Raw genomic sequence first — 10,963 nt, 5'->3', positions numbered from 1 at the left:
CATTCTTTTTCTCTAGGAAAAGTCTTGAGAGATATCGGCACCACGTTGTTTTATGAACCTTTAGTACATGTATGCCCTGCTGACTGTAAATTTTGGGATCGATTGGACTTGTAGTTTCAGAGTTTAAGTGATAACAAGGAGGTGGATTTTTTTTTTCAGAAGAGATGTAAGAACAATATTAAAGTTCAATTCTTCTTGAATAATTGATAGGTCTTTCCTTCCATTTTCTTTTAATTATACTGTCATAAATAAACCGTATTCAAACCGAATGTCATTTTGAAAAAGAGGGGGTCCAGCAAATCATTTAAAATTAAATCAGTTTGAATGATACAATCAGTCGAAAAAGGCACCAATTCCCGAAATGCAGATGTGTCACAGTTTGACGTCGCGAAAATAACAGTTTAGTTTAAATAATATGTTATTCAGTTTACGTTAGCAACATCATTACCTCTCCTGTACCTGTATCGTATGCCCTTTATTGACTAATTTTCTTTGTTTCCTTTCTGTCACCTAGTGTCAAATCTGTTTGTCTATAATGAAATGGCATGCATCTATATATAGTCTATGGCCTCTACGTTGAGCTCTGTCACAGGTCTAGTCATAAAGTTAATTGTAAAACAAAAATACATTGGACATATAGGCTAATAGATCTCTGATAATTTAATGTACACTCAATATCAAAGATGTCTAGATAGAGGGCTCACGCAAACAAAAACAAACAAAAAATAACTAGAGGACGAGTTGGTTTTTCTAACATTTGGGCGACTTGTCCTAATATTAGGACGACTTGTCCTAATATATGATGTATGATTAAAGCGCCTAGCTGACTGTGATGTTTATAGCGTTACACGAGGAAGAAGAAATAATATTTAAAAAAGGTAACTTGGTAAGATTCACGAGACCTGAGAATGATTATCTACAGTACACTTTCATCTCTATATAATTAATCTTCGCGCTATCAATCATATGTGACGAAGCTTGAACAAGTGACCTAATAATTTCCATCTGTTCATCCTGGACCTAGTCCAAACAATCATGACGTCTGGCAAGGCTATTTTTTTAATTTTTTCTGGGACGAAAGAAAATAGCCTTGCCAGACATCATACTTATTTGGACTACCTCCTAACACTTCGAGCACTCGTGATTGAAATGTCATCCCTGAAAAACACAAGAAGGTCCCAAAAATATTAAGGACAATACAATGCCAATGGTAAATAATAACGTCCGGGTTCACCAGTCACCGTACGGGTATCCCTAAATATTACACGCATTTTTGTCACGGTATAGAAGTTCCTTCATTATATAAGTTCCAAAAGGAAAAAGTATTCTGGAATATTATTTCCATTAGTATGAATATCACAGTTTATTATATACTTAGTAGTAAATACAGATAAATTGTATGTAATACAATCAATGGCAAGCCTGCTGTATCAGCCACCCGTGATGTCAGTCTGAGACATTGAGTTGTAGCCCGAAGCCAGTGTCTAGTTTAAATAAGCTGGGACTAGTTAACGTACACTGCCAATAGTCTGACTGGTCTAGTGCATATCTGTGTGCACTTTTTTAATTGTTACTTACCGTAAGTTAACGCAGAATGTCACTCAACGCCATCAATATTAATAAACGGATACTCTCTTCCTTGCAAAAATTTCGTAAACCAGGTTTGACGTTCTCCCTAATAAGTGATTATTTTTAAAAAAAAGCGTGAAAACAGTCAGTACCACGTGTATTAAAAATGTCAAATTTTGGTAATTATTGATTGATTTATATTTCATAGACTGAATAAAATATAATTATAACAGAAAATAAAAAAACATTGAACATTTTTGCGTCAGAAGATATTAATTTGTAACTGCCCGCTTGTCTTCGTGTTTATTTTAGACGATTGATTATTAGGACGACTTCAGTGACTGGTTACCGTTAATTTTATGAGGAAGTGGAACCAGTTTTGTTTTCATTTCAAAAGTGTACACATAATTTTGGTCACAAACATCGTTTAATTAATATACATGGCTTTACTGTCAGTAAGTGCGAGACCATGAAAGGCACCAAAAAGGCCGTCTCACAAGTCTGACAAAGTTACGGAGGCTTAAAAAAATAGGAGGATCTTGAATGTTGTTAGGCCAAAAAAAAAATAGGTGTGTTTCCGGTCGCCCGACGGACCCTAATTTTTTGGTGCCGACCCTAACTTTTTTTTCCAGGAAGAAAAAATAAAAAGAATCCGGATTTTTTTCGTTTTTTCCGGAAACGGTTTTTGTTTAGTATAGCCTTTGAATGGCATCTTTTAAACGTTTGATTTCAAATAAAATTTTAATACAGTAAGTATTTGTGTGATACAGATTGAAGTCAAAAACGGCATGGCTTCTGCTATGGCCATCAGTCAAAGGTTATCAATAACAATCGATGAGTGTCCACACAGGAACGAGAAAAAAAGTATAATAGCCCCATTTTCTAATTCTACCACCTTTATTGATATATTCAATCAGTATCATGACTTTGGATTAAAGAACAATGAATTTACTGTGACTGGAAAAAACCATGAAATATGGACTATTCATATCTTGTATACTTTATACAATGAACTGATGAAAATAACCTGAAAGAATAACAAACTGATTATAAAAATACACAAAAAACAACCGAAGCAGGCCAATAAAAAAAAAAAAAATACCTACCTACCGACCCTAATTTTTTGGGGCATGCAACAGGAAACACACCTATTTTTTTTTTTGGCCTTATCTCTAATCAACATGGTTGTAAAATCAGAGCGTTGCATCTAATTATGATCAATTATCAGTCCGGTGATTTTGAAACACCTGTAGAGTTTTGTCAATTGTCACTGTATATTACAAGATAATACAAATTTCACACATAGCGGGTATGATGAATGCATAGCGGCCAGGGTTTCCGCTGGCGGTCGCCATTTTCGCAAATAATTCTGGCGATTAAAATTCGTCATTGGCGAAAGAATTTGGCGAAAGAAATATAACGATTTATTTTCAGCCATCTTGTTTATTTACTTTTTTTCGGGTTTCTCGGACTTAACCGATCAGACAATACTCGGAATTCACCTTGAACTCGTTAAGATTTTGACAGAAAATCAATAATCAGCTGATTGCATTCATAGCTATCGACATCAAAGGACTAATTAATAAAGGTGTTAATTATATAATATGACAAATTATGGTTAAATGGCTTCTGTCATATGTCACAAAGGGGATTTATTAACCACTTTGCAACGCACGTGTTTGAAGCAAAATTTTTACGCTTCCTCTCCTTCTTTTAATGATAGTCCAGAAAAGAAAATTGTTGTTATGACAAAAAATGTCCAAAAGCAAGAAAGGTCTCCGATTTTAAACTTTGTCATTTAACTTTCATGTAGATCATTGATTTGAGTGAGTACTTCAAAGTCGTTTCAGTTACACACGTCTATCAAGCATTTAGTTTTACTTATTTACGATGGTCTAGAAAAGAAAACTGTTGTGATGAAGAAATTCAAAAGGTTGGCATGAGAGTAACCCTTCAATGTAATGACTACACCTTACACGAGAGATCAATTTCAAGTGATAAGATGCTTCGTTTTGTTTTAAAAACCACTTCTTATTTAGGGGGGCTGGAAAAAAAGGAAAATTTTAAAAGAAAAATGTATTTGTGTTACTTGGCGAAAAAAATAATAAAGTGGCGAAAAATATATTGTTTTGGCGAAAGAGGTGGCGAAAAAAATAATTGACCCAGGGGAAACCCTGATAGCGGCCAAAATTCTATGCGTAGCGGTACCGCAATGCATGAATAGCCTAGGGAAAACACTGGGTTAAGTTTTCCTAGACAAGTTCATATATCAGATACTCTAAGCAATAGTTCACTAAATTTGATGTATGGAATGATTGTGAGGTTTACATGTTTAACTGGCAGGTGTCATTTGACCTTGACCTCATTTTTATGGTGCAGTAATAAGTCAATGTGAAGTTTTTGAGTTTTGGTCTTTTTTTCTTAAACTATATATGCAATAGGTCAACTATATTTGGTTTATGGAAATATTTTATCACCATGACGTATACATGGTATACCTATGTCAGTCTTGCAGGTTTTATTTGACCTCGACCTCAATTTAACAGTTCATTGCTCAGTTTTTGTGTTTTGGTCTGGCTTTTTCAAAATATAAGCAATAGGTCAACTACACTATATGTGTTGTATGGAAGGATTGTAAGGTGTATATGTCTGTTTGGCATGTACATGTATCATCTGACCTTGACCTCATTTTCATGATTCACTGTTCAATGTTAAGTTCCAGTGGCGGATCCAGAGGGGGGGTTCCGGGGGTGCGCACCCCCCCCCCCCCCCCTTTATTTTTGCCGATCAATGCATTTGTATCGGGACATATGTTTTGCACCCCCCCTTTGCCCTGGGTTAGCACCCCCCATTTCGAAAATTCCTGCATCCGCCCCTGAGTTCTTATGGCAGAGTTTTTTTCTCAGATATTATAAGCAATAGATCATATGATCAACTACATGTATATTTAATCCAAAGAATGATTGTCAGTTGTACATGTCTGTCTGGCATGGTTCATATGATTTTGACCTCATTTTCATGGTTTAAAGGTCATGATTTTAATTGATATCATGGATTTTGTGCCTTGCGATTTTGTAATTTCAATTGCAACATGTTCATTAACAGAAATAATGCAAGCTTACTTAAAGATTATAATAAGAGAAAAATTATCGTCTGTAGTAGCCAAATTTCAGAAATTTAAAGTTGTTTATAAAAACTTATATCATGAATGATGGTTAATTAGTAAGTTACATGTATACTGCATGTTGCTATTATTACCATAGGAAAACACCTGAGACGTCTCCAAAAAATGTACGTGCTCCTATCATTGGAGGGAACACTTCATAGTTGTGTACACAAACACGGCAACATGACATAAGAAGAAACTATAAAAATCAGTTAAAAAAGGCTTAACTTAACGGAGTGGTCATGGAGGGGTACTTGTACATCCCAAAATCAAAAAGGCACTAAGTACAGATCTGAGAGTATTCAAGGCCAATATCAACTAATAAAAAAAATCATGTTACTTGGACTATAATCATGATTATATCAAATATAAAAGACTTTTTTTTTAAAACTTTTTCATTATTATGTTTTTATCAGTCTTTTATCATCAATTGTGAAAGATTTATTTTTTTACTATAAATGATAAATGTTGCATATGTATTTAGAAAGATTGTTAAATGGTGATATAAATTTTAGTGTATTTTTCTTTTGCAGATTTTTGAAGAAATACTGTAGAAGACATTTTTATAAAGCTGTTGTTTGATCAGACATTGTCAAAGCAGTAAGTATAATCAAGAGAGGTCACCTACATATACATAAATAAACTCATTAAGATTCTGGGATTGAATTGAGTATATACGCCAGACGCGTATTTCGTCTACAAAAAACTCATCAGTGACGCTTGAATTTAAAAAAAAAGGACAGACAAATAATTAGACACAACATAGAAAAATAAAGACTAAGCAACACGAACCCCAATAAAAAATGAGGGTGATCTCAGGTGCTCCAAAAGAGTAAGCAGATCCTGCTCAACATATCATGTATATGATACTGTCAAGTTGATCATGTGGTAAATAGTCTGAATTCGCTAGGTCACAAAGTTCAAATGAAGTAGATGTAAGCAATTATAACCAAACTGTACAGCCTTCAAAAATGAGAAAAACACATTCTGTATGCCTATGGTTGGCTATAAAAGGCCCTCAACATGAGAAATATGAAACAATTGAATTGAGAAAACTAAGGGCATAATTTATAAGAAAACAATTACCAAAAAATAAATATGATAGACATGAAACAGCAACTACAGGCTTGGAACTGGCCCATAAAACAAAATGTGGCGGAGTTTTTTCAACATGTTTGCGAGCACTCAACCTTCCCCTAACCTGGGACAACGGTATAACAGAACAACATAAGAAGAAATATCATGAATATCAGTTAAAAAAGGCTTAACTTGATAGATAGATACAAATAGAATTACATGAACAAAAACACAGAGTTGATATGGAGGGATACTTATACATGTTATACATCCCAAAATCAAAAAGGCACCAAGTACAGATCTGAGAATATTCAAGGCCAATACCAACTAATAAAAAAAAATCATGTATATTGGACAAAAATATCAAATACAAAAGGCTTTTTTTGTTTTTAACTTTTTGATTGTTATTTTTTCAGTCTTTTATCATCAATAGTGGAAGATTTGTTTTTACTATAAATGATAAATGTTGCATATGTATTTAGAAAGATTGTTAAATGGTGATATAATTTTTAGTGTATTTTTCTTTTGCAGATTTTTGAAGAAATACTGTAGAAGACATTTTTATAAAGCTGTTGTTTGATCAGACATTGTCAAAGCAGTAAGTATAATCAAGAGAGGTCACCTACATATACATGAATAAACTCATTAAGATTCCAGGATTGAATTTAGTATATACGCCAGACGCGTGTTTAGTCTACAAAAAACTCATCAGTGACGCTTGAATTTAAAAAAAAAGGACAGACAAATAATTAGACACAACATAGAAAAATAAAGACTAAGCAACACGAACCCCAACAAAAAATGAGGGTGATCTCAGGTGCTCCAAAAGAGTAAGCAGATCCTGCTCAACATATCATGCATATGATACTGTCAAGTTGATCATGTGGTAAATAGTCTGAATTCGCTAGGTCACAAAGTTCAAATGAAGTAGATGTAAGCAATTATAACCAAACTGTACGGCCTTCAAAAATGAGAAAAACACATTCTGTATGCCTATGGTTGGCTATAAAAGGCCCTCAACATGAGAAATATGAAACAATTGAATTGAGAAAACTAAGGGCATAATTTATAAGAAAACAATTACCAAAAAATAAATATGATAGACATGAAACAGCAACTACAGGCTTGGAACTGGCCCATAAAACAAAATGTGGCGGAGTTTTTTCAACATGTTTGCGAGCACTCAACCTTCCCCTAACCTGGGACAACGGTATAACAGAACAACATAAGAAGAAATATCATGAATATCAGTTAAAAAAGGCTTAACTTGATAGATAGATACAAATAGAATTACATGAACAAAAACACAGAGTTGATATGGAGGGATACTTATACATGTTATACATCCCAAAATCAAAAAGGCACCAAGTACAGATCTGAGAATATTCAAGGCCAATACCAACTAATAAAAAAAAATCATGTATATTGGACAAAAATATCAAATACAAAAGCCTTTTTTTGTTTTTAACTTTTTGATTATTATTTTTTCAGTCTTTTATCATCAATAGTGGAAGATTTATTTTTACTATAAATGATAAATGTTGCATATGTATTTAGAAAGATTGTTAAATGGTGATATAATTTTAGTGTTTTTTTCTTGTGCAGATTTTTGAAGAAGTACTGTAGAAGACATTGTCAAAGCAGTAAGTATAATCAAGAGAGGTCACCTACATACACATAAATTACTGTTACTTGAAAAGAGAAGAAGCTTATATCATATATATATCCTGCTCTTGATTCCAGACCTTATTCTGAAGTACATTTATATCTCAGGAATAGACTGAGTAGCTACCTTAGCTTTATTTGGCATAACCTTTCACAATCAAGGGTTCTTTAACTTCACTTCATACCTTACTTGGCCTTCTAGAGAGAGTTTATTGTAAATAGGGAATATGTCAAAGAGCAAAGAACCTGACCAAAGAGCAGATAACAGCCGATGGCCACCAATGGGTCTTCAACACAGCAAGAAAATCGGCTGGCCCCTAAATAAAAATGTGTACTAGTTCTGTGAAAATTGACGTCATATTTGAATCCAAAACATATAAATGAACTAGGTTAAAAATAAACACATTCTGTCATGGTTTAAAAAACATGACTTTGACTGAGTATTTTCATACTACACATGTATCATGACTTTACTTGTTATAGTTTTTATCGTCATGAACATGCATGAAATATTTGCCACTGGACGTTAGGTAACCAGTAAGCAACAATCAATCATATTACAGTACTGCCATTTTGATATCAGTATTTACATTAGAGTTTAAAATTGATATAAAGGTCAGATATTTCTCTGTATCAATAGTTAATTTTGCGTTTGGTTGATAATTTGTACCTCTTTCTTGTGACTTTAGGTAGTCTTATAGCTTGTCGGTTACAAGCATAAAATGACGTTCATTCTTGATTTTACAATTATTCAGCTATTTCAGCAGAACATGTATGCAATGCTTTTATAATATTTTTATACCCCACCTACGATAGTAGAGGAGCATTATGTTTTCTGGTCTGTGCCTTTGTTCGTTCGTTCGTCCGTTCGCTTCAGGTTAAAGTTTTTGGTCAAGGTAGTTTTTGAAGAAGTTGAAGTCCAATCAACTTGAAACTTAGTACATATGTTCCCCATGATATGATCTTTCTAATTTTAATGCCAAATTATAGTTTTGACCCCAATTTCATGGTCCACTGAACATAGAAAATGATCGTGCAAAGTTCAGGTTAAAGTTTTTGGTCAAGGTAGTTTTTGATAAAGTTAAAGTTACATCAACTTGAAACTTAGTACACATGTTCCCTATGATATGATCTTTGTTATTATAATTCCAAATTATAAGTTTGACCCCAATTTCACGGTCCACTGAACATAGAAAATGATAGTGCGAGTGGGGATCCGTGTACTATGGTCACATTCTTGTTTTCTTTTCACATTGTTTTCAACATTTATTTTAATCATGTAAATTGAATGTTTAAACATGTTAAAGAGTCAAAGAGGTAGTTTGAATACTGTTTACATCAACATATGTGATATCATCGTTCATGAATACTATAGTAAAGCTTTTATTATCACTTTTTTCTTCTTTTTTTTTCAGCATTTGGAATTAAGCCTAGTTGGTTCACATCCATAGCTGGTTTCTATACTTTACCAATAGAGTAAGTATTTTTTTAGCATATTTATAAAAAGCTTAACAATTGGTATTGCTCAATATTTCCCATTTCTGGGAGTATTGCATACCCTATAAAAGTTTTTCCACTTGGGTTATCCTGCCTATATAATACTTTGCCAACCCTTTAGTGCAGAGAAGTGAACATTCTTTTCATTCTATCCAGGCCATTCATGCAATTTATTAATAATATTGTTATACTCATCAATCAAAAGAGGGACAGTCAAACTCATGACAATGCAATGGCAAAAAATGAAAAGGACAAACAGACAAACAATAGTACATATGACACAACATAGAAAACTAAAGAATAAACAACACAAACTTCACCAAAAAAAAGGGGTGATAGTTCACAAAATGATGTGTATTTAAATAACCAGACTTGTCAAGAAAACCATTTAATCATATATTAAATAAGTTAAGCATGGTATATAAATGTGCAATTTATATGATAAAAGAAAGATAACTCAAATTTAAAATATTTGATAAATGCAATACAATGTTTATTTTAAGTTAGCATAGCATTCTTTACCCGTCAATGGTTTCAAGCAGTTATATTTTTTTATGAATATGGATACATGTATGTTTATGCATTTTTTCTGTAGATTTATTTAATGCTTGAAACTTTTTCAATATGCATTTAGATGTATATTATTTTGTGTTCATTATGGAGTTCTGAATTTAAATATATTAATCGTTTCATCAGCTTCTCAAATACAATAAAAACTTTTGTTCAAATGAACAGTTTCACAAAGTGTAAACAAAAATGTTTTTAAGGTTACATCCTTGAAACAAACAGGTTAATCAATCAGTGTACTATTGATTTGATTAAAAATTTTATTTATATTTTGTTTTTGGCATTTCAAGCTTTAAAAACAAAGTTGGACATGACATAAGTTTGGTACTGATAATAGTAAATCTTTTACAAAACTTGATATTGTCATAACAATATTTTTATACATTTTTTTTCATTTCAGGTGATGCCACGTAAATCAAATAAGAGCAAAGCCTCCAAAGCCAAAGAACAAAAACTAAGAATGAGAGAAAGAAGGTTGGCAGAGGAGGCTTTGCAACAGTCTACTGATATTGATAAAATTGAAGGAGAAAGCACTGAGAATGGTTATCCTGAAGGAGAAAACACTGTTGATGAATTTACTGTCAATAAAATTGAAAGAAATGACACTGTTAATGATTTGACTGTTAACTCTGTTGTCAATAAAATAAATCACACTGATAATGAATTGACTGTTAACTCTGTTGTCAATAAAAGAAATCACACTGATAATGAATTGACTGTTAACTCTGTTGTCAATTATACTGAAAGAAATCACACTGTGAATGAATTGACTGTTAACTCTGTTGTCAATAAAATAAATCACACTGATAATGAATTGACTGTTAACTCTGTTGTCAATAATACTGAAAGAAATCACACTGTGAATGAATTGACTGTTAACTCTGTTGTCAATAAAAGAAATCACACTGATAATGAATTGACTGTTAACTCTGTTGTCAATAATACTGAAAGAAATCACACTGTGAATGAATTGACTGTCAACTCTGTTGTCAATAAAAGAAATCACACTGTGAATGAATTGACTGTTAACTCTGTTGTCAATAAAAGAAATAACACTGATAATGAATTGATTGTTTACTCTGTTGTCAGTAATACTGAAAGAAATAACACTGATAATGAATTGACAGTTAACTCTGATTGCAATGACACTGTTACTGATTTAACTGGGCATACTGTTGCCAATACCACTGAACAGTATCAAACTGTTAATGAATTGACTGCTCCTTCTGTTGACTGCAACATACATTTAGTTAAGACTAATTTAATCAATTCAGAATTGAGTAAACTAAAAAGTCATTCAGGTTCAATCAACAATCAGTCTGAAAACAAGCAAACATGCCAGGGTAGAAATAATAAAAATGACATTGATAACAAAGCAGACAAATCTGTGCATTCCTATTTATGGATAGGTGAACAGAAAAC

General features: G+C 32.7%; 1 long non-coding RNA gene across 2 annotated transcripts; it reads left to right on the top strand.

The window, feature by feature from the left end:
• The first annotated feature begins 821 nt into the window (after positions 1-821).
• On the top strand, positions 822-10,277 carry LOC134725223 (uncharacterized). Of its 2 annotated transcripts, none has more exons than XR_010108533.1 (6): positions 822-878; positions 5,269-5,335; positions 6,344-6,410; positions 7,418-7,455; positions 8,893-8,953; positions 9,942-10,277. It is a non-coding gene; the product is annotated as an uncharacterized LOC134725223 (long non-coding RNA). The 2 variants fall into 2 exon arrangements; XR_010108532.1 differs by having other exon boundaries at positions 828-886.
• Positions 10,278-10,963: the final 686 nt, after the last annotated feature.

This window comes from Mytilus trossulus, chromosome 7 (genome assembly GCF_036588685.1).
Source record: "Mytilus trossulus isolate FHL-02 chromosome 7, PNRI_Mtr1.1.1.hap1, whole genome shotgun sequence".
NCBI lineage: Eukaryota > Metazoa > Mollusca > Bivalvia > Mytilida > Mytilidae > Mytilus > Mytilus trossulus.
Note: the sequence above shows the minus strand (reverse complement) of the source record. Positions and strands in the feature narration are given on the sequence as shown.